The 22,500-nt window shown below is 45.5% G+C and overlaps 1 protein-coding gene across 1 annotated transcript in view; it reads right to left on the bottom strand.

Annotated features, from left to right (window-relative positions):
- Positions 1-22,500, bottom strand: part of lingo3b (leucine rich repeat and Ig domain containing 3b) — an 87,276-nt gene that overhangs the window by 63,596 nt on the left and 1,180 nt on the right. The window lies entirely within an intron of this gene.

Below are 22,500 nucleotides of genomic sequence, written 5' to 3'. Positions count from 1 at the left end.
TAGAGTTCCTCTGTGGAGATGGGAGAACCTTCCAGAAGGACAACCATCTCTGCAGCACTCCACCAATGAGGCCTTTATGGTAGTGGCCAGATGGAAGCCACTCCTCAGTGAAAGGCACATGACAGCCCGCTTGGAGTTTGCCAAAAGGCACCTAAAGACTCTTAGACCATGGGAAACAAGATTCTCTGGTCTGATGAAACCAAGATTAAACTCTTTGGCCTAAATGCCAAGCATCACGTCTGGAGGAAAACTGGCACCATCCCTATGGTGAAGCATGGTGGTGGCAGCATCATGCTGTGGGGGTGTTTTTCAGCGGCAGGGACTGGGAGACTAGTCAGGATCGAGGCAAGATGAACGTACAGAGAGATCCTTGATGAAAACCTGCTCCTGAGCGCTCAGGACCTCAGACTGGGGCGAAGGTTCACCTTCTAACAGGACAACGACCCTAAGCACACAGCCAACACAACGCAGGAGTGGCTTCGGGACAAGTCTCTGAATGTCCTTGAGTGGCCCAGCCAGAGCCCGGACTTGAACCTGATCGAACACCTCTGGAGAGACCTGAAATAGCTGTTTAGCAATGCTCCCCATCCAACCTGACAGAGCTTGAGAGGATCTGCAGAGAAGAATGGGAGAAACTCCCCAAATACAGGTGTGCCAAGCTTGTAGCGTCATATCCAAGAAGACTCAAAGCTGTAATCGCTGCCAAAGGTGCTTCAACAAAGTACTGAGTAAAGGGTCAGAATACTTATGTAAATGTGATATTTCTGTTTTTTATTTTTAATACATTTGCAAACATTTCTAAAAACCTGTTTTTGCTTTGACATCATAGGGTACTGTGTGTAGATTGATGAGGATAAAATATGATTTAATCAATTTTAGAATAAGGCCGTAACCTAACAAAATGTGAAAACATTCAAGGGGTCTGAATACTTTCCGAAGGCACTGTATATCAACGAATTGGCGAGGGCACAAGAACAGTTTGCAGCACCCGGCCTCACTCTACTAGAATCTGAAGTCAAATCTCTACTGTTCGCTGATGATCTGGTGCTTCTGTCCCCAACTAAGGAGGGCCTACAGCAGCACCTATATCTCTGCACAGATAATGTCAGACCTGGGCCCTGACAGTAAACCTCAGTAAGACAAAAATAATGGTTTTCCAAAAAAGGTCCAGTTGCAAGGACAACAAATACAAATTCCATCTAGACACTATACCTACCACTATACCTACCTTGGCCTAAACATCAGCGCCACAGGTAACTTCCACAAAGCTGTGAACGATCTGAGAGACAAGGCAAGAAGGGCCTTCTACGCCATCAAAAGGAATATAAAATTCAACATACCAATTAGGATCTGGCAAAAAATGCTTGAATCAGTTATATAACCCATTGCCCTTTACGTTTGTGAGGTCTGCTCACCAATCAAGAATTCACAAAATGGAAAAAACACCAAATTGTGACTCTGTATGCAGAATTCTGCAAAAAGGACTGTCCGTGTACAACGTAAAACACCAAATAATGCATGCAGAGCAGAATTAGGCTGATACCCACTAATTATCAAAATCCAGAAAAGAGACGTTAAATTCATAAAGAATACCCTAAGCAAGCTGGTCCTGGGACTCTGTTCTCAAACACAATCAGACCCCACAGAGCCCCAGGACAGCAAAACAGTTAGACCCAACCAAATCATGAGAAAACAAAAACGAAAATTACTTGACAAATTGGAAAGAATTAACAAAGCAAACTAGAATGCTATTTGGCCCTAAACAGAGAGTACACAGTGGTAGAATACCTGACCACTGTGACTGACCCAAAGTTAAGGAAAGCTTTGTCTATGTACTGACTCAGTGAGCATAGCCTTGCTATTGAGAAAGGCTGCCGTAGGCAGACCTGGCTCTCAAGAGAAGACAGGCTATGTGCACTCTGCCCACAAAATGAGGTGGAAACTGAGCTGCACTTCTGTCATGACTTCCGCCGAGGCTGCCTCCCCTCCTTGTTCGGGCAGGTTTCGGCGTTCGTCGTCACCGGCTTACTAGCTGCTGCCGATCCATTTATCATCACTCCACTTGTCTTGTCTAATTAATCACACACACACCTGGTCCTTATCCCCAATTAGTCATTGTATAAGTGTTCCCTCTGCCTCCTTGTCTGTGTGGGTGATTGTTTGTAGTGAGCTGTGTGTAGCTCGGTTGAGCTACCCTTACCTTGTTGTTGCCAGGATAGATATTTCCCCTGTGCCTGAGATTTGTTGTCGCATCCTTGCGCAACTGTTTATCGACGGAATAAACTCTTTGGATGCGTAGTACTCTCCTGCACCTGACTCCTTCTATCACACACATCACAGAATCACCCACCCGCTATGGAGTCAGCGGGAGAAGAGCGCATGCCTGGAGTCGTGGCACGGGTCCAGGAGCACTCCACGATGCTGGCCTGCTTGGGGGAAGAGATGGATCGGGTTCTTTAGGTCGTCCAATGCCTGGAGAGGAGCAGAGCCGATCTGTCGAGACCAGCTGGCCAACCGGATCCAGCCACCTACACCCCAGCACCAGGAGGGATCCAGATATCCCGACCACGGGCGTTTGAGGGGACAGCGGCGCTGTGCCAGGGATTCCTCCTCCAATTGGAGGTTTACTTCGCCAGCATCAGGCCGGCACCATCGGAGCGGGAGAAGGTGTCCGTCCTCGTTTCCTGCCTCTGTGGGAAAGCCCTGGAGTGGGCCAACGCGGTGTGGAACGAAGGAGGAGCCGCGTTGGAGGACTACAGGGAGTTCGCTCGCCTCTTTCTGGCGGTATTCGACCAACCGCCCGAGGGTCGAGAGGCGGGTGAGCGAATGGTCCACCTGAGGCAGGGGACGAGGACCGCGCAGGACTTTGCATTGGAGTTCCAGACGCTGGCAGCGGGGTCCGGGTGGAATTAACGGGTTCTGATCTACCATTTCCGGTGCCATCTGCGGGAGGACGTCCGACGGGAGCTAGCCTGCCGGGACACCATGTTGTCCTTCGATAAACTGGTGGACATGGCCATTCGGTTGGACAACCTGCTGGCAGCCAGAGGACGTCCTGGTAGGTGTCTGCCCGTTTCCACCCCAGAAGACTCGGACCTCGAGCCGATGGAGCTGGGTGGAGCCGCTGGCCGAGAGAGCGGAGGAGGACAGCGACAGTGCCACTCTGGTGGCACGAAGGGACAGTACACCACACGTAGTCGTCAACGTTCTTTTGGGTCTGGAGGCGGCAGGCAGGGCACTCACGCATCACCCCAGGTATCGAACACCCACACTCGTTCAGAGCCCTCTGCTGTGCACTGTAAAATACTTGTCTCCTTTCCTGAGCACATGGATGTTCCCCAGTGTAAGGCGCTAGTCGATTCAGGCGCAGCTGGGAACGTTATGGACAAGGCATTCCCACACCGTACAGGCATTCCATTGATTCCCCTATCCATTCCACGCCCCATCAGAGCACTTGATAGTCAACCATTAGGGTCCGGGTTGGTTAAGGAAGTTACTGCACCAGTCACCATGATTACCCAGGACACTCATTGTGAGCAGGTTACTTTTTCCATTATTGAGTCTCCTGCTTTCCCTGTGGTATTAGGTATTTTTTATTTTATTTTTATTTCACCTTTATTTAACCAGGTAAGCCAGTTGAGAACAAGTTCTCATTTACAACTGCGACCTGGCCAAGATAAAGCAAAGCAGTGCGATAAAAACAACAACACAGAGTTACATATGGGGTAAACAAAACATAAAGTCAAAAATACAACAGAAAATATATATACAGTGTGTGCAAATGTAGCAAGTTATGGAGGTAATGCAATAAATAGGCTATAGCGCAAAATAATTACAATTAGTATTAACACTGGAATGATAGATGTGCAAGAGATGATGTGCAAATAGAGATACTGGGGTGCAAATGAGCAAAATAAATAACAATATGGGGATGAGGTAGTTGGGTGGACTAATTTCAGATGGGCTGTGTACAGGTGCAGTGATCGGTAAGCTGCTCTGACAACTGAAGCTTAAAGATAGTGAGGGAGATAAGAGTCTCCAGCTACAGAGATTTTTGCTATTCGTTCCAGTCATTGGCAGCAGAGAACTAGAAGGAATGGTGGCCAAAGGAGGTGTTGGCTTTGGGGATGACCAGTGAGATATACCTGCTGGAGCGCATACTATGGGTGGGTGTTGCTATGGTGACCAATGAGCTAAGATAAGGCGGGGATTTGCCTAGAAGGGATTTATAGATTACCTGGAGCCAGTGGGTTGGCGACGAATATGTAGTGAGGACCAGCCAACAAGAGCGTACAGGTCACAGTGGTGGGTAGTATATGGGGCTTTGGTGACAAAACGGATGGCACTGTGATAGACTACATCCAATTTGCTGAGTAGAGTGTTGGAGGCTATTTTTTAAATGACATCGCCGAAGTCAAGGATCGGTAGGATAGTCAGTTTTACGAGGGCATGTTTGGCAGCATGAGTGAAGGAGGCTTTGTTGCGAAATAGGAAGCCAATTCTAGATTTAACTTTGGATTGGAGATGCTTAATGTGAGTCTGGAAGGAGAGTTTACAGTCTAACCAGACACCTAGGTATTTGTAGTTGTCCACATACTCTAGGTCAGACCCGTCGAGAGTAGTGATTCTAGTCGGGTGGGCGGGTGCCAGCAGCGTTCGATTGAAGAGCATGCATTTAGTTTTACTAGTGTTTAAGAGCAGTTGGAGGCTACTGAAGGAGTGTTGAATGGCATTGAAGCTCGTTTGGAGGTTTGTTAACACAGTGTCCATTGAAGGGCCAGATGTATACAAAATGGTGTCGTCTGCGTAGAGGTGGATCTGAGAGTCACCAGCAGCAAGAGCGACATCATTAATATACACGGAGAAAAGAGTCGGCCCAAGAATTGAACCCTGTGGCACCCCCATAGAGACTGCCAGAGGTCCAGACAACAGGCCCTCCGATTTGACACATTGAACTCTATCTGAGAAGTAGTTTGTGAACCAGGCAAGGCAGTCATTTGAGAAACCAAGGCTATTTAGTCTGCCAATAAGAATGCGGTGGTGGGCAGCATCCCACGTCTCCTCCTCCTCTGGACATCGAGGGGGCCCCGGCGTACTCTGTCCGTTCCATCCTGGATTCGAGGCGTCGGGTGGGGGGCCTTCAGTACCTCGTGGAGTGGGAGGGGTACGGTCCGGAGGAACGGTGCTGGGTTCCGGTGAGGGATATCCACGATCCCTCCATGTTACAGGATTTCCATCTTCGCCATCCGGCTCGCCCTGCTCGCCCTGCTCCGCGTCCTCCTGGCCGTCCCCGAGGCTGGGGTCGGCGCGCTGCTGGAGCCGTGCGTCAAGGGGGGGGGGTACTGTCACGACATCCGCCAAGGCTGCCTCCCCTCCTTGTTCGGGCAGGTTTCGGCGTTCGTCGTCACCGGCTTACTAGCTGCTGCCGATCCATTTATCATCACTCCACTTGTCTTGTCTAATTAATCACACACACCTGGTCCTTATCCCCAATTAGTCATTGTATAAGTGTTCCCTCAGCTTCCTTATCTGTTTGTAGTGAGCTGTGTGTAGCTCGGTTGAGCTACCCCTACCTTGTTGTTGCCAGGATAGATATTTCCCCTGTGCCTGAGTTTTGTTGTCGCATCCTTGCCCAACTGTTTATCGACGGATGCGTATTACTCTCCTGCGTATGACTCCTTCTATCACACGCATCACAACTGCCTAACCTCCTGCCAAATGTATGACCATATTAGAGATCCACATTTCCCTCACATTACAGAGATCCACAAAGAATTCGAAACCCAATTTTGAAAAACTCCCTTATCTACTGGGTGAAATACCACAGTGTGCCATCACAGCAGCAAGATTTGTGACCTGTTGCTACAAGAAAAGGGTAACCACTGAAGAACAAATACCATTGTAAATACAACCCATATTTATGTTTGTTTATTTTCCCATTTGTACTTTAACTATTTGCACATTGTTACAACACACACACACACACACATATATATATATATATATATATATATATATATATATATATATATATATATATATATATATATACATACATAATATGACATTTGAAATGTCTTTATTCTTTTGGAACTTCTGAGTGTAATGTTTACTGTTAATATTTATTGCAATCCAAGATGGCATAGCAGTGCAGTCGTGTTTTCTGTAGTGTCCTCATGTAAATAGCCTATTTTATTTTTTATTTTATTTTATTTTTCCTGAGAACCAAGGAAAATATTGTTTTTCCTAATCATATTTTTTGTGATTCAATAACTGTTTAGGGTTAAAAAAAGCATCCTACAATTTCCACATTTTAATTTTATTTTTTATTTTTTATTTTACAGCATGTCCACTGTAGTGGACAACAGGATCATTTGAGTACGAAAAGAGACACATTTGGTAGATACAAATTTTTACAGAGTTCTTACAGATTACAGAGTTTTTATGAACTAAGAATACATACATTTTGGGCTGTAGATTGATTATTATCCAAGAATACAGACATTTTGATTATACAATACACATTAATCATTCTTGAATCCTTTTCCTTACATTTCGCAAGGATAGCTTTACTATTAAAGCTTAACACTTTGTTATGTCCATATCCTTTGATTGGTCCCCTTGAATCCTTTCAGTGTTATTTGAACAATGAACATATAACTAATGTGTAACAGATTTATTTTGGATTTTTTCCTTCTGTCAAACTGAATCCAATCTAGCTTTTTCCTTCACTCTTCATTTTGTTCTTAGTATTTTCTTTGTTAGTGGTGAAAGTCCTGGAAGCAATTTCTCTTTTTGGTAATGCAGAGGAACATCTTGCATTTGGTACATCTCATGTACGTCTTGCTCTTGCAGCCCTTATTTCTGCATCTTTCTGCATGCTTGGTATCCATCATCTCAGGCATGTGCATGGCTCCTAGTCTGCGCACAGATGGCTCTGGTTGTGGGATCCTCATTTTAGATGGTGGCTCATACTCATCCTCACTCTCTTCACAGCTGTTTTCCAGTTCCGGACTCTCCAACAGCTCCTCAGCTAGGAGTAGTTTGAAGTCCAGGTACTGATGTGTGTTCTTGGATGGTCTGTGCAGAGCTTTGCTGTCAGACTGGTATTGTATCCAGGAGTTGGTGATGGCAACATCAAAGAAGTGACTGATCACGCGCGATGTCCACTTCTTGGTCCTGCTTGACATACGATAGAAGCTAAGCATGCGATCACAAAGATCTACGCCACCCATGTTATCATTATACTGCTTAATTACTGCTGGTCTTTTAACCTGGACCAGGTGCTTTTCTTTCTGGGACCATCTGGTACAGATGTCTTCTGGGTCTTTCCCATGTACAGTGGATGCCATGAGCACTGGTTTGTTGTCGAACCATTTTGTGATGGCCAGCTCAGGACTCTTTCTGGCCACTGACACTGATGTTCCTCTCCCCTCTTTTTTCAACTGTTTGTCTACTGGCAGCTGGCACAGCTTTGGGACACGGTTCTTCATTATAGTTCCAGTTGCAGGAAGGCCCTTTGCCAGCAATGCATCCAATAGATCTATGGTTGTGAAGTACCTGTCAAAGAATATGTGGCTTCCTGTTGGAACAGATTCAACCATGCGTAGAACTGCTGCAGCTCCAACTCCTAACCTTTGGACTGTAAAGGTATTCTTCCCTTGGTAGACTTTAAAATCAAGCATCAGACCATTTGGGGATGCAAGGACAAAGACCTTTAGGCCAGTAGGGTTTGGCTTGCCGGGAACATATTGCCTGACTGGACAACGGCCTGTGAATGGGATGATTTGCTCATCAATGCAGACCCTTTCTGGCTTTGCAAGGCTGAGACAGCCTTGGCGCACACGATCGAGTATTGGCCTGACTTTCCAAAGAATATCTGCCTTCTTTGTTTCCTCTGTTACAGCCAGGTCATTGACAATCTTGAGGGAATTTCTTATCCTGAAGAATCTATCCCTAGTCATTTTGCTACTTATGACTGGCACTTTAGTTTTGTTGGCCCAAAACATTTTAATTCTGGGATAGCCAAGGCAGGCCATGTGGACTGAAATGCCCAAGAAGATTTTTATTTCTTGTGGCGTGGTGTTCATGCACACTCCTTTGATTTGCAGCTCTCTTTGATTTGTGTATGTTGCCAAATCTTCAAAGACCTTGTTGTCAATGTACTGTGAAAAGTATTCAATTGGACTCCAGTCTGCACGTGTTGTAGGGTCATCTTGACACACAGGAAGCCCAGATAACACAGGTGCAAATCTGATATGAAGGAAAAAAGAATAATAAATGATAAGTAATAACAGTTTAAATACTCAATGCAGCTGAATTTAAAATTGTGGAACTGCATCAAACATACATGTTACTCCTGGCCCACAGAGGGCGACGAGTTTCCTGTTCATCCCTGTCTGTATCTGTGTCTGTGTCTGCATCTGTCCCTTCAACTGAGCCTTCTGCATTGTCTTCCTCTTCTTCATCACCGCTTTGTATCACTGGTTGAAACTTATCCTCATCTCTCTCATCATCTGACAACTCCAAATCTGAATCTCCCTCAACTATTCGGTAAAGAATTCTTTCTGCTTCAGTTCTGTTTCCTACGACAATGTGGTGTCATTATTTACATGAAGATAGTCCTGATGTCCACTATAATTGACATTCATAAAATGGCAAATCTTTCAAAAGATACATAATTTAGTTGCTATCAGAACTAAATATATGATTCCTAACACCTTCATGAACAAGAAAATATATGATTATCATAGTAACAAAACCATAGACAAACAATATTTGACTTACCTCTCATCTTTCCATAAAATGTGCTTGTTCCTATGCCGTCCATTTTGAAAGGAAAGATAGAGGCGGTTACCGGCCTCCCAGCCAATCAAATGACATATCACTGAAAAGCCCAGGATGTCCTCTGTACAGTACATCAGGAATTAAGAGACTTGCACAAAAGATTCCAAGAAGAGGGATGAAACTCAAATGTCCACTACAGTGGACATAAGTCAATGGGCTGGGTCTCAGGAGGATATTTCTCGATCTCACTTTCCATCATTTAACTAAATATACTTTCCGGCAACCCGCCTCACCCAATGTGGAACGGATTCTATTATTTCTTCATACATTTTTATCCAGAACCTCTGGCTGAAACTAGCCAGCTAGCCAGCTAACTAGCTACTTGCTATTAGCCACCGTTAGCAGTTTTCACCATTGTGCGTGGCCGTGGCCTGCACTACCTACCAGCCAGCTCTAGCCTGGACAATTATCGTCCAGTCTGCACAGTCTGCAGATCACGCTATCGAGCCAGAGCATATCAGATTTTCTGCCAGAATCACTGAATCACTGGATCTTAATACCGGATCATCGCAACTAGCTAGCTGCAACCGAATGGCTGTTGTCGTTGTTGGCTAATCACCACTAATCACTACTGTCCTGAAGCTAACCCCAGTTAGGGGTTAGGGGCCTCCTAGTGTTGACACGGAGCCCCGCCGATCCATAACGACTGGTCTGCCGACGTAATCGTCTGATGTGGTTTCCCGTTGCGACGACCACGAAGATCCATCTGCTAGCCCCGGCCCGCTAGCACACGCAATCAACAGTCGTGTGTCACGCCCTGACTCAGGGGACTCTTATATGTTGAGTCAGGGTGTGGTTTTCTATGTGTGTATATCTATGTGTATATTCTAGATTGTGTAGATCTATGTTGGCCAGTGTGGTTCCCAATCAGAGGCAGCTGTCGCTCGTTGTCTCTGATTGGGGATCATACATAGGCAGCCTATTGGCACTCGTTAGTTGTGGGATCTTGTTCCGTGTTTAGGCTAGTTTTGTGTTCAGCCTTTGGACTTCATGTTTCGTTTGGTTTGTTGTTTTGTTGTATGTTTATTGGAAATAAATATGTATGCATATCACGCTGCGCCTTGGTCTGACCCGTCCTTAAATGAACGTGACAGAAGATCCCACCAAACACGGACCAAGCAGCGTCCAGCTCCGGTCAGCTGCTCTACTCCGGAGCCAGAGCAGTCCGCTCCACCGGTGCCAAGTCCAGCTCCGGTCAGCGGCTCCAGTCCGGAGCCAGAGCAGTCCGCTCCACCGGTGCCTAGTCCAGCTCCAGTCAGCGGCTCCAGTCCAGTCCCAGACGTCAGCCCCTCTCCAGGTTCGGGGTCTCCCACACCAGGGTCCAGACAGGGCTTGGTACTTCGTGGGAGGAAGGAGAGGGGAAGCCGCGCACAGAGGTCCAGACCAGACCAGGGGCGCAACAGGGAGGCGGAGAGTATGTGGTCGTCACGCCCGGCCCCTACCCTGTTATGTAAAGGTTGTGCGGTTGGAGTCCTCACCTTTGGGGGGGGGGGGTGGGGGGGTGGGGGGGGTACTGTCACGCCCTGACTCAGGGGACTCTTATATGTTGAGTCAGGGTGTGGTTTTCTATGTGTGTATATCTATGTGTATATTCTAGATTGTGTATATCTATGTTGGCCGATGTGGTTCCCAATCAGAGGCAGCTGTCGCTCGTTGTCTCTGATTGGGGATCATACATAGGCAGCCTATTGGCACTTGTTAGTTGTGGGATCTTGTTCCGTGTTTAGGCTAGTTTTGTGTTCAGCCTTTGGACTTCACGTTTCGTTTGGTTTGTTGTTTTGTTGTATGTTTATCGGAAATAAACATGTATGCATATCACGCTGCGCCTTGGTCTGACCCGTCCTTAAACGAACGTGACACCGTGCCTGTATCGTAGCAGCCACTGAACGGCTCCCAGACTTTTTTATTGCTGTTCACTGGACCTTATGATCACTCAGCTACACAGCTGATGCCTGCTGGACTGTTCCTTTATACGGTACCCCATCCTGTTGATCTGTTTAGCCTCAGCTCAAACCATTGTCGCCATTGTCTTAGCTCTCTCGAATAACACCTGTGACTGCTTAATGCCTATCTCCCATGTCAATATGCCTTGCCTATTGCTGTTTCGGTTAGTTCTAACTGTACTTTTTCAATGTAGAGCCCCCAGTCCTGCTCAACCTGTCTCCGATAGATCCTTTGTCCCACCCCCCACACACGCGGAGACTGGCTCAATCGGTGCCTCCAGTGATGCTATCTCTTTCATCTTTACCCAACGCTTAGGTTTACCTCCACTGTACTCATATCCTTCCATATCCTTGTCTGTACATAATGCCCTGAATCTATTCTACAATGCCCGGAAATCGGACCCTTTTTTTCTCTGTACCCAACGCACTAGAAGACCAGTTCTTAAAACCTTTAGCCATATCCTTATTCTACTCCTCCTCTGTTCCTCTGGTGATGTAGAGCTTAACCCAGGCCCTGTAGCCCCCAGTATCACTCCTGCTCCCCAGGCGCTATCATTTGTTGACTTCTGTAATCACAAAAGTCTTGGTTTCTTGCATGTTAACATCAGAAGCCTCCTCCCTAAGTTTGATTTATTCACTGCGTTAGCACACTCAGCCAACCCTGATGTTCTAGCAGTGTCTGAATCCTGGCTTAGGAAGGCCACCAAAGATTCTGTCATTTCCATTCCCAACTACAACATTTTCATTTACATTACATTTACATTTTAGTCATTTAGCAGACGCTCTTATCCAGAGCGACTTACAGTGCATACATTATTTCATACTGGCCCCCCGTGGGAATCGAACCCACAACCCTGGCGTTGCAAACGCCATGCTCTACCAATTGAGCTACATCCCTGCCAGCCATTCCCTCCCCTACCCTGGACGACGCTGGGCAAATTGTGCGCCACCCCATGGGTCTCCCGGTCGCGGCCGGCTACGACAGAGTCTGGATTCAAACCAGGATCTCCAGTGGCACAGCTAGAACTGCCAAAGGGGGTGGAGTTGCAATCTACTGTAGAGATAGAGCTCTGCAGGCTGTCATACTATCCATTTCTGTGCCCAAACAGTTTGAGCTTCTACTTCTAAAAATCCACCTTTCCAGAAATAAGTCTCTCATTGTTGCCGCTTGCTACAGACCCCCCTCAGCCTCCAGCTGTGCCCTGAACACCATATGTGAATTGATTGCCCCCCATCTATCCTCAGAGTTCGTATTGCTTGGTGACCTAAACTGGGATATGCTTAACACCCCGGCCGTCCTACAATCTAAACTAGATGCCCTCAATCTCACACAAATGATCAACGAACCTACCAGGTACAACCCTAAATCCGTTAACATGGGCACCCTCATAAATATCATCCTGACTAATTTACCCTCTAAATACACCTCCGCTGTCTTCAGCCAGGATCTCAGCGATCACTGCCTCATTGCCTGCGTCCGTAATAGGTCCGCGGTCAAACGACCACCCCTCATCACTGTCAAACGCTCCCTAAAACACTTCAGCGAGCAGGCCTTTCTAATTGACCTGGCCCGGGTATCCTGGATGGATATTGGCCTCATTCCGTCAGTAGAGGATGCCTGGTTGTTCTTTAAAAGTGCTTTCCTCTCAATCTTAAATAAACATGCCCCAATCAAAAAATGCGGAACTAAGTACAGATATAGCCCCTGGTTCACCCAAAACTTGACTGCCCTTGACCAGCACAAAAACATCCTGTGGCGTATGGCATTAGCATTGAACAGCCCCCGCGATATGCAACTTTTCAGGGAAGTCAGGAACCAACATACACAATCAGTTAGGAAAGCAAAGGCTAACTTTTTAAACAGAAATTTGCATCCTGTAGCACTAACTCCAAAAAGTTTTGGGACACTGTAAAGTCCATGGAGAATAAGAGCACCTCCTCCCAGCTGCCCACTGCACTGAGGCTAGGAAACACTATCACCACCGATAAATCTACGATAATCGAAAATTTCAACAAGCATTTTGCTACGGCTGGCCATGCTTTTCACCTGGCTACCCCTAACCCGGCCACTAGCTCTGCACCCTCCGCTGCAACTTGCCCATCCCCCCCCACTTCTCCTTCACCCAAATTCAGATAGCTAATGTTCTGAAAGAGCTGCAAATCTGGACCCCTACAAATCAGCTGGGCTAGACAATCTGGACCCTTTCTTTCTAAAATTAGCAGCCGAAATTGTCGCAACCCCTATCACCAGCCTGTTCAACCTCTCTTTCGTATCATCTGAGATCCCCAGAGATTGGAAAGCTGCCGCGGTCATCCCCCTCTTCAAAGGGGGTGACACTCTAAATCCAAACTGTTACAGACCTATATCCATCCTGCCCTGCCTTTCGAAAGTATTTGAAAGCCAAGTTAACAAACCGATCACCGACCATTTAAAATCCCACGTACCTTCTCCGCTATGCAATCTGGTTTCCGAGTTGGTCATGGGTGTACCTCAGCCACGCTCAAGGTCCTAAACGATATAATAACCGCGATCGATAAAAGGCAGTACTGTGCAGCCGTCTTCATTGACCTGGCCAAGGCTTTTGACTCTGTCAATCACCACATTCTTATTGGCAGACTAAATAGCCTTAGTTTCTCAAATGACTGCCTCGCCTGGTTCACCAACTACTTCTCAGATAGAGTTCAATGTGTCAAATCGGAGGGCCTGTTGTCTGGACCTCTGGCAGTCTCTATGGGGGTGCCACATGGTTCAATTCTCGGGCCGACTCTATTCTCGGTGTATATCAATGATGTCGCTCTTGATGCTGGTGACTCTCAGATCCACCTCTACGCAGACGACACCATTTTGTATACATCTAGCCCTTCATTGGACACTGTGATAACAAACCTCCAAACGAGCTTCAATGCCATACAACACTCCTTCCATGGCCTCCAACTGCTCTTAAACGCTAGTAAAACTAAATGTATGCTCTTCAATCGAACGCTGCTTGCACCCGCCTGCCCGACTAGAATCACTACTCTCGGCGGCTCTGACTTAGAATATGTGGACAACTACAAATACCTAGGTGTCTGGTTAGACTGTAAACTCTCATTCCAGACTCACATTAAGCATCTCCAATCCAAAGCTAAATCTAGAATCGGCTTCCTATTTCGCAACAAAGCCTCCTTCACTCATGCTGCTAAACATGCCCTCGTAAAACTGACTATCCTACCGATCCTTGACTTCGGCGATGTCATTTACAAAATAGCTTCCAACACTCTATTCAGCAAATTGGATGTAGTCTATCACAGTGCCATCCGTTTTGTCACCAAAGCCCCATATACTACCCACCACTGTGACCTCTACGCTCTCGTTGGCTGGCCCTCACTACATATTCGTCGCCAAACCCACTGGCTCCAGGTAATCTATAAATCCCTTCTAGGCAAATCCCTGCCTTATCTTAGCTCATTGGTCACCATAGCAACACCCACCCGTAGTATACGTTCCAGCAGGTATATCTCACTGGTCATCCCCAAAGCCAACACCTCCTTTGGTCGCCATTCCTTCCAGTTCTCTGCTGCAAATGACTGGAACGAACTGCAAAAATCTCTGAAGCTGGAGACACTTATCTCCCTCACTATCTTTAAGCTTCAGTTGTCAGAGCAGCTTACCGATCACTGCAACTGTACACAGCCCATCTGTAATTAGCCCACCCAACTACCTCATCCCCATATTGTTATTTACATTGTTATTTATTTTGCTCATTTGCACCCCAGTATCTCTATTTGCACATCATCTTCTGCACATCTATCACTCCAGTGTTAATACTAAATTATAATTGTAATTATTTTACACTATGGCCTATTTATTGCCTTACCTCCATAACTTACTACATTTGCACACACTGTATATAGATTTTCTATTGTGTTATTGACTGTACGTTTTGTTTATTCCATATGTAACTCTGTGTTGTTGTTGTTTTTTCCGCACTGCTTTGCTTTATCTTGGCCAGGTCGCAGTTGTAAATGAGAACTTGTTCTCAACTGGCTTACCTGGTTAAATAAAGGTTAAATAAATTGTTTTTGTTTATTTCACTTTTGTTTACTATCTACTTCACTTGCTTTGGCAATGTTACCATACGTTTCCCATGCCAATACAGCCCTTAAATTGAATTGAATTGAATTGGGAGACAGAGAGATACAGAGAGAGATACAGAGAGACAGACAGAGAGACAGAGAGAGAGATTCCAAAAAAGGTCCGGAAATTAGGATGACAAATATAAATTATATTTGGACACAGTTCTATTAGATCGTACCAAAAATTACACGTATCTAAGACTAAATATCAGCAACACAGGTAGCTTTCACATGGCTGTGAATGAGCTGAGAGACAAAGCAAGAAGAGCATTCTATGCCATTAAAAGGAATATTAAAATCGAAATTCCAATTAGAATCTGGCTCAAAATGTTCCAGTCAGTTATAGAACCAATTGCTCTTTATGGCAGCGAAGTATTGGGTCCGCTCTCTAATAATGAATTGACCAAATGGGACAAACATCCAATCAAAATACTGCATGTAGAGTTTTGCAAGACTGTATTGCAAGTGCAAAGAAAAACTCAAAATAATGCATGTAGAGCAGAATTGGGTTCCAATACCCCGTCCTATTCAGATAGAAAAAAGAGCCATCAAATTTTACAACCATCTAAAAACAAGTGACCCCAAAACATTCCATCACACAGGTCTACTATGTCAAGAGATGAAACAAGAGAAGAGTCCCCTCAGCCAGCTGGTTCTGAGGCTCAGTTCACTAACCCAAACCAACCTCATAGAGACTCAGGACAGCACTCAGAAAATCTGGCCCAACCAAATCAACCAAAAAACCTATCACCTATTGAAAAGACACCACAAGACACCACAAAAAATCTAAGTCAACTTCAATGTTATTTGGCTCTAAACAGACAGTACATGGTGGCAGATTATCTGACCACCGTGACTGATAGAAAACTGAGGAAAACAATGACTAGGTACAGACTCAGTGAGCACAGTCTGGCTATAGAGACCGGTCGTCACAGGCAAACCTGGCTGCCCAGAGAGGACAGGCTGTGCTCACTCTGCTCCCGGGGAGATGTAGAGACAGAGCTGCATTTCCTATTACACTGTGACAAATACTCAGACCTAAGAGAATCTTTCTTTCCCAAAAATATCATTCAGTACAAAGAATTGCTTTAATGTATTATTATTCTCATTAATATTGTTGTTGTAGTTGCTGTTAATGGTAATCCCATTTCCACTACTACTATTATTACTGTTGTTGGTCCCACCATTTTTGTTTTATGTATACTTTGACAATGTAAGTAATTTAACTTGCCATGTCAATAAAGTCTATTGAATTGAATTGAATTGATAGAGAGAGAGAGAGAGAGAGAGAGAGACAGAGATACAAAGAAAGACAGAGAGATACACTAATAATAAAAACTCAAAAAATTGCGATTCAGTTTTGGAAACATCTAACATAGAGTGACTGCCTCTCATATCATTACCAAGCCCTGCAATGCCAAGAGTTGAGCAAAGACAAGAGTCCCCTCATCCAGCCTTTCATTCAGTGTGAAAGAGTAAGAACCAGTGGACCGTTATGTTCATCGCTGAAGATTTACCTCACACCCACACACGTCTTAGCAATGCTTACCACAGGGTCACACACACACCTACACACACACCCTGTGAGTTCTTCTGTCATTGTGGTGAATGAAGTGAAAAGCTGGGATCATAAAACTCCTCTTTAAGGGCATTCCATACCAACTCTACACCACAACCATGAGGCTGGTAAAGACCTAATTAAAGTGGTTTACAGGCAGTGTGTGAGTGTGTGAGTGTTTGCGTGTGTGTGCGTTTGTGTGTGTGTGTGTGTGTGTGAAAGGTGGAAGTTAGTAGCACTGATATTTCAGGCAGGTCACCCATGATACAAGTCAGTATTCAACGTTCATCCATGTCGGAGGACGTCAGGAGATGACTTGGAAACCGGCCACAAAACCGGCCACTAAACTGACTTAATGTCTAAACTTAACCTTAAACTCTTCAAAATGTGACGTTTGGAACAACTTAAAATTTGAAACATGGATGAACGACTAATTCTGCCGTGAGACTGTGAGAGCTGGTTGGATATTTGGCAGTCATAGGCTGACATTACGTGGCTCTTTCAGCTGTTATGGGCTGCCTAGCTGTTGGGAGAAGAAGGTGCTATCCTTAAAGAAGGATTACAGATACGATATATCATTCAAAATGGGTATCTCTGAGCGATGTTCTATCAATTCCCAGGGTCATTTCATGTTTTCACGTGTATCTGAGCTATTGCCGTTCAAGCAGGCAGAAATAGATCCGGTATGACAAGTTTTGCATGAACATGAAATGACCCCAAGAATCGATAGAACATTGCTCAAAGATGCAAAAATATGATTTAACATTCAAAATGGGTGAATCTTTTCTTTAAGTACCATGCATATCATGGGTGACCTTTGAAATGCTTGAATCCTTCTTGAAAGTAGTGTGATTTTCAAATTCTAATAAAACATTATAAAATGTGTGTGTGTGTGTGACTGTGCGTGCGTGTGTGTGTGTGTGTGTTATTGACCTTCCTGTGTCTGGATAGCATCCTCTCCCATAAGACATCAGACAGACTGTCAGTTTCCATCTCTGCGCCTGCCAGACTAACTGTATAATCCTCCACACAGGGGATGACCTCAGCATGTTTTCAAGGTCAGACTCACAAACACACACACGCATGAATACACACACGTGCACACACGTACGCACGCACACACACACACACACACACACACACACACACACACACACACACACACACACACACACACACACACACACACACACACAAACAGCTTATCCACACAGACCCATATAATCTCAGTCAACACCCCTTTCAACCTTTCCTCCTTTTAACATCCTCCCTCTTTCAATTCCCCACCTCCCCTAACTCTTTTCCCCCTCCATCCCTCCCTTATCTAGGAAACCTTCAGATACACCCCTCCCTTTAAACTCCCTCTTCCTTCGTCCCTCCACTCCACATCCCTTCATGGTTCTAACAGTTTTCTCCCATTGAGGTTTTCACAGCTCCTGGGGACAGAGGAGACCACCACAATGGAACGAGAGGATTTCACCATTTTTTCTATACCTCACTCACTCTCATTCTCTCTCTCGCACGCTCTCTCTCTCTCTCTCTCTCTGCATATCCCTTCTCATAAAGCCTAATTCTCTGTGGTGGTTTATGTGGAGGTCTTTGCAGACTCCCTGTGGTGGTTTATGTGTGAGGTCTCTGCAGGTTGGCTAAAACCATTCTCTCTACTGACTCCCTAGAACACTCTCTGTCCTCCCTCCTTTCTCTCTGTCCTCCCTCCTTTCTCTCTCTCCTCCCTAATTTCTCTCCCCCTCTCTCCCCATCACATCTCTCTCTCTACCCCCTCCCCTTTCTCCCCTTGGGTGGGTAAAAAAATCGTCACCTCCCCGCTGTGCCCTGAGACCAGAGAGAGACATCAGTATTCTCTGCCTGCCAATACTGAGGCTAAGCATTTCACATCCTTTCCTCTGTCCTTTCCTCTGTCTTTTCCTCTGTCCTTTCCTCTGTCCTTTCCTCTGTCCTTTCCTCTGTCCTTTCCTCTGTCTTTTCCTCTGTCCTTTCCTCTGTCCTTTCCTCTGTCCTTTCCTCTGTCTTTTCCTCTGTCCTTTCCTCTGTCCTTTCCTCTGTCCTTTCCTCTGTCTTTTCCTCTGTCCTTTCCCCTGTCCTTTCCTCTGTCTTTTCCTCTGTCTTTTCCTCTGTCCTTTCCTCTGTCCTTTCCTCTGTCCTTTCCTCTGTCTTTTCCTATGTCATTTCCTATGTCATTTCCTCTGTCTTTTCCTCTGTCCTTTCCTCTGTCTTTTCTTCTGTCCTTTCCTCTGTCCTTTCCTCTGTCCTTTCCTCTGTCCTTTCCTATTACCATTCCTCGTCCCACTTTCCTCTCTCTTTTTCCAGTGTTCTCAATCATTTCCTCTGTTTCTGTTATACAGTGCATTCAGAAAGTACTATAATAATAATAATAATAATATGCCATTTAGCAGACGCTTTTATCCAAAGCGACTTGCAGTCATGCGTGCATACATTTTTTGTGTATGGGTGGTCCCGGGGATTGAACCCACTACCTTGGCGTTACAAGCGCCGTGCTCTACCAGCTGAGCCCAAATACAGGTGGCCAAGCTTTTAGCGTCATATCCAAGAAGACTCAAGGATGTAATCGCTGCCAAAGGTGCTTCAACAAAGTACTGGGTAAAGGGTCTGACCCCTTCCCTTTTTCCACATTTTGTTACGTTACAGCCTTATTGTAAAATTGCTTAAATGTTTTTGTCCCCTCATCAAAACACAATGACAAAGCGAAAACAGGTTTTTCGAAATTTTAGCAAATTTATAAAATAAAAAAAACAGAAATACCTTATTTACATAAGTATTCAGACCCTTTGCTATGAGACTCAAAATTGAGCTCAGTTGCGTCCTGTTTCCATTGATCCTCCTTGAGATGTTTCTACAACTTGATTGGAGTCCACCTGTGGTAAATTCAATTGATTGGACATGATTTGAAAAGGCACACACCTGTCTATATGAGGCCCCACAGTTGACAGTGCATGTCAGAGCAAAAACCAAGCCATGAGGTCGAAGGAATTCTCAGTAGAGCTCCAAGACAAGATATTTTCAAGGCACAGATCTGGGGAACGGTATCACAAAATGTCTGCAGCATTGAAGGTCCCCAAGAACATAGTGGCCTCCATCATTCTTACATGGAAGAAGTTTGGAACCACCAAGACCCTTCCTAGAGCTGGCCGCCTGGCCAAACTGAGCAATCGGAGGAGAAGGGCCTTGGTCAGGGAGGTGACCAAGAACCCAAAGGTCATGCTGACAGAGCTCCAAAGTTCCTCTGTAAAAGGCACATGACAGGCTTCTTGGAGCTTGCCAAAAGGCACCTAAAGGACTTTCAGACCATGAGAAACAAGATTCCCTGGTTTGATGAAACCAAGATTGAACACTTTGGCCTGAATGCCAAGCGTCACATCTGGAGGAAACCTGGCACCATCCCTACGGTGAAGCATGGTGGTAGCAGCATCATGTTGTGGGGATGTTTTTCAGCGGCAGGGACTGGGAGACTAGTCAGGATTGGAAAGATGAACGGAGACAACGAGTGGCTTCGAGACAAGTCTCTGAATGTCCTTGAGTGGCCCAGCCAGAGCCCGGACTTGAACCCGATCGAACATCTCTGGAGAGACTTGAAAATAGCTGTGCAGCATTGCTCCCCATCCAACCTGACAGAGCTTGAGAGGATCTGCAGAGAGGAATGGGAGAAACTCCCCAAATACAGGTGGCCAAGCTTTTAGCGTCATATCCAAGAAGACTCAAGGATGTAATCGCTGCCAAAGGTGCTTCAACAAAGTACTGGGTAATGGGTCTGAATACTTATGTAAATGTATTATTTCAGTTAAATATTTTTTATACATTTGCAACAACTGTTTTTGCTCTCTCTCTGTCTCTCTCTCTCTCTCTCTTTCTTTTTCCACCTTTTCACTCCATCATTTTCTATCATCCTCCCTCTCAGCAGCAGGAACAGCATGGCCCAGGCAGCCTTCACACTAACTCCACTAAAGGGGTGTGTGTGTGTGTGTCTCTGTCTGTGTGTGTGTGTGATACAGTTCTGTACTAACAGGGTTATAGGTTGCTCATTACTTCTGGGGCCAGTTGTAATCACTTTACTGTTTCACGCTCTCCAGCTGGCACACACACACAGAGAGAGAGGGCAAGACAAGTAGAGAAGGATGCAGCGATAAGGAGAGAGGGAAATGCATTAGGCTCCGGAGAGGCTTTCTCACACCATGTCCAAAGAGGAAGTCAAAAAAGAGGGAGAGACCGCCAGTTCACTGGTAGGACTCCACTAAGTGTGACTATGCAGTGTGTGTTGTAGTGGAAACTCCAACCAGAAGAAGAGAGACTGTAGATTCTTCAAACAGCAACTTTATTATGAGATTTGCAAAAATGGAGCAATCAACGATCACTCAAATAGTGCAGAGTTAAATGCCCAACGAACAGAGTTGGCTTTCAGCTATTATAGAAAGTACAACCTCTTTTGTCTGCACGGCAGTTTAGCAGATGTGTGGAAACAGGGACAGAACATGGTGTGTAAAAGGTGATTTAGCTTGTCTGTGCAGATTCATGTAGCTGACGTTGCCACCATTGTCTGTTCCTTCCTGCAAGTTTCCAAACAGCTAAGTTCCTGTAGATTGTGAAAACAGCATGTCACATACTGCGGTCACACCCAAACGGCTCTTATCTGTATGCCTAGACTTATGACTAAGTCACACAAGACAAGCCTGTATCAGCAGAAAAACACTAACATATAACAATGGACAATTCTCTAAGGAAAAACAGTATAGTATGTCTAAATTAATTTTTCTACTACAGTGTGTGTGTGTGTGTGTGACGGTTCAGGGTTTACCAGATGGAGGGCTGGATCTGAGAGGAGAGCAGAGTTGGCCTGGACTTCTTTCTAGTGGAGATCTCTATCTCAAAGGGAAATGTCTGGCAAAACAATGACTTGATATAAGAATACAAAAAACAGGTTGCAGATTGTTGGGGAGGATCCGGGCATCCATTAACGTGTTTGTCTTTCTGTTAGGGACATTGCAAAGCAGATTTCTAATTAGGTACAACTATCCAGTTTGGGACCCACAGTCAGACTGACCATATGGTTGTAGGGCTGGCCAGCTTCAGTAATTGGTGTGTATTTTGGGGGTGAATGTTACATTTCTCCAGCCAGACTAACCCCTCATGAGCCTTGGCAACACACAGGGAAACACTCTAACACACAACACTAGATAGAGAGAGGAGATGAGAACTGACCAGATAGAGAGGGAGTGGAGAGGGAGAGAGAGAGAGGGGGGGGGGGGGGAAACAGAGATAGAGAGAGGATGGATAGAGAGAGAGATGTGTTCTGAATTTGAAAGTAAGAGAGATGGAGAGAAAGAACGAGAGTGTGTGAGAGAGAGAGGGGGGGGAGAGAGAGAGGGGGAGAGAGAGAGAGGAAGAGAAAGGAATGGAGATGGAGAGAAAGAACGAGAGAGTGTGAGAGAGAGGGGGGGGAGAGAGAGAGGGGGAGAGAGAGAGAGGAAGAGAAAGGAATGGAGATGGAGAGAAAGAACGAGAGAGTGTGAGAGAGAGAGGGGGGGGAGAGAGAGGGGGAGAGAGAGAGAGGAAGGAATGGAGATGGAGATTGAGAAAGGGAGTGAGGGACAATGATGTGTGATGTAACAGTGCTTCTGGCAGCAAGGAGAAAAAACCTGATTGCCACTGTCATAACATATCATGATCACTTACGCCAGGTTACGACAGCTGACCTTAACGAAGTCAGGTTAGGTCATTAGCAGCCACCAATCCAGCCATGGTTAGTATCGCTTCAGCCCCAAACCATACGTTTAAACACAGTAAGCCGATATTGTTGCTTTATCACACAAAACTACATGGAATGCAGTGTATTATTACTGCCTATTATCATGTTTTAAATCAGGGCTGGACAGAATCTGCAGGAGCAGAATATCATTAAGGATTATTTGCAATAATACAAATACAATAAAGCTAGCAATTTTAGCCTACCTAGTAAGTAAAGGCTACTTTATACTCATCACAATGAGCTGACCCAAAGGAGCA

This window comes from Coregonus lavaretus (assembly GCF_964263955.1).
Source record: "Coregonus lavaretus genome assembly, chromosome: 23".
NCBI lineage: Eukaryota > Metazoa > Chordata > Actinopteri > Salmoniformes > Salmonidae > Coregonus > Coregonus lavaretus.
The sequence above is the reverse complement of the archived record's forward strand: the minus strand, read 5'-3'. Positions and strand labels throughout refer to the sequence as shown.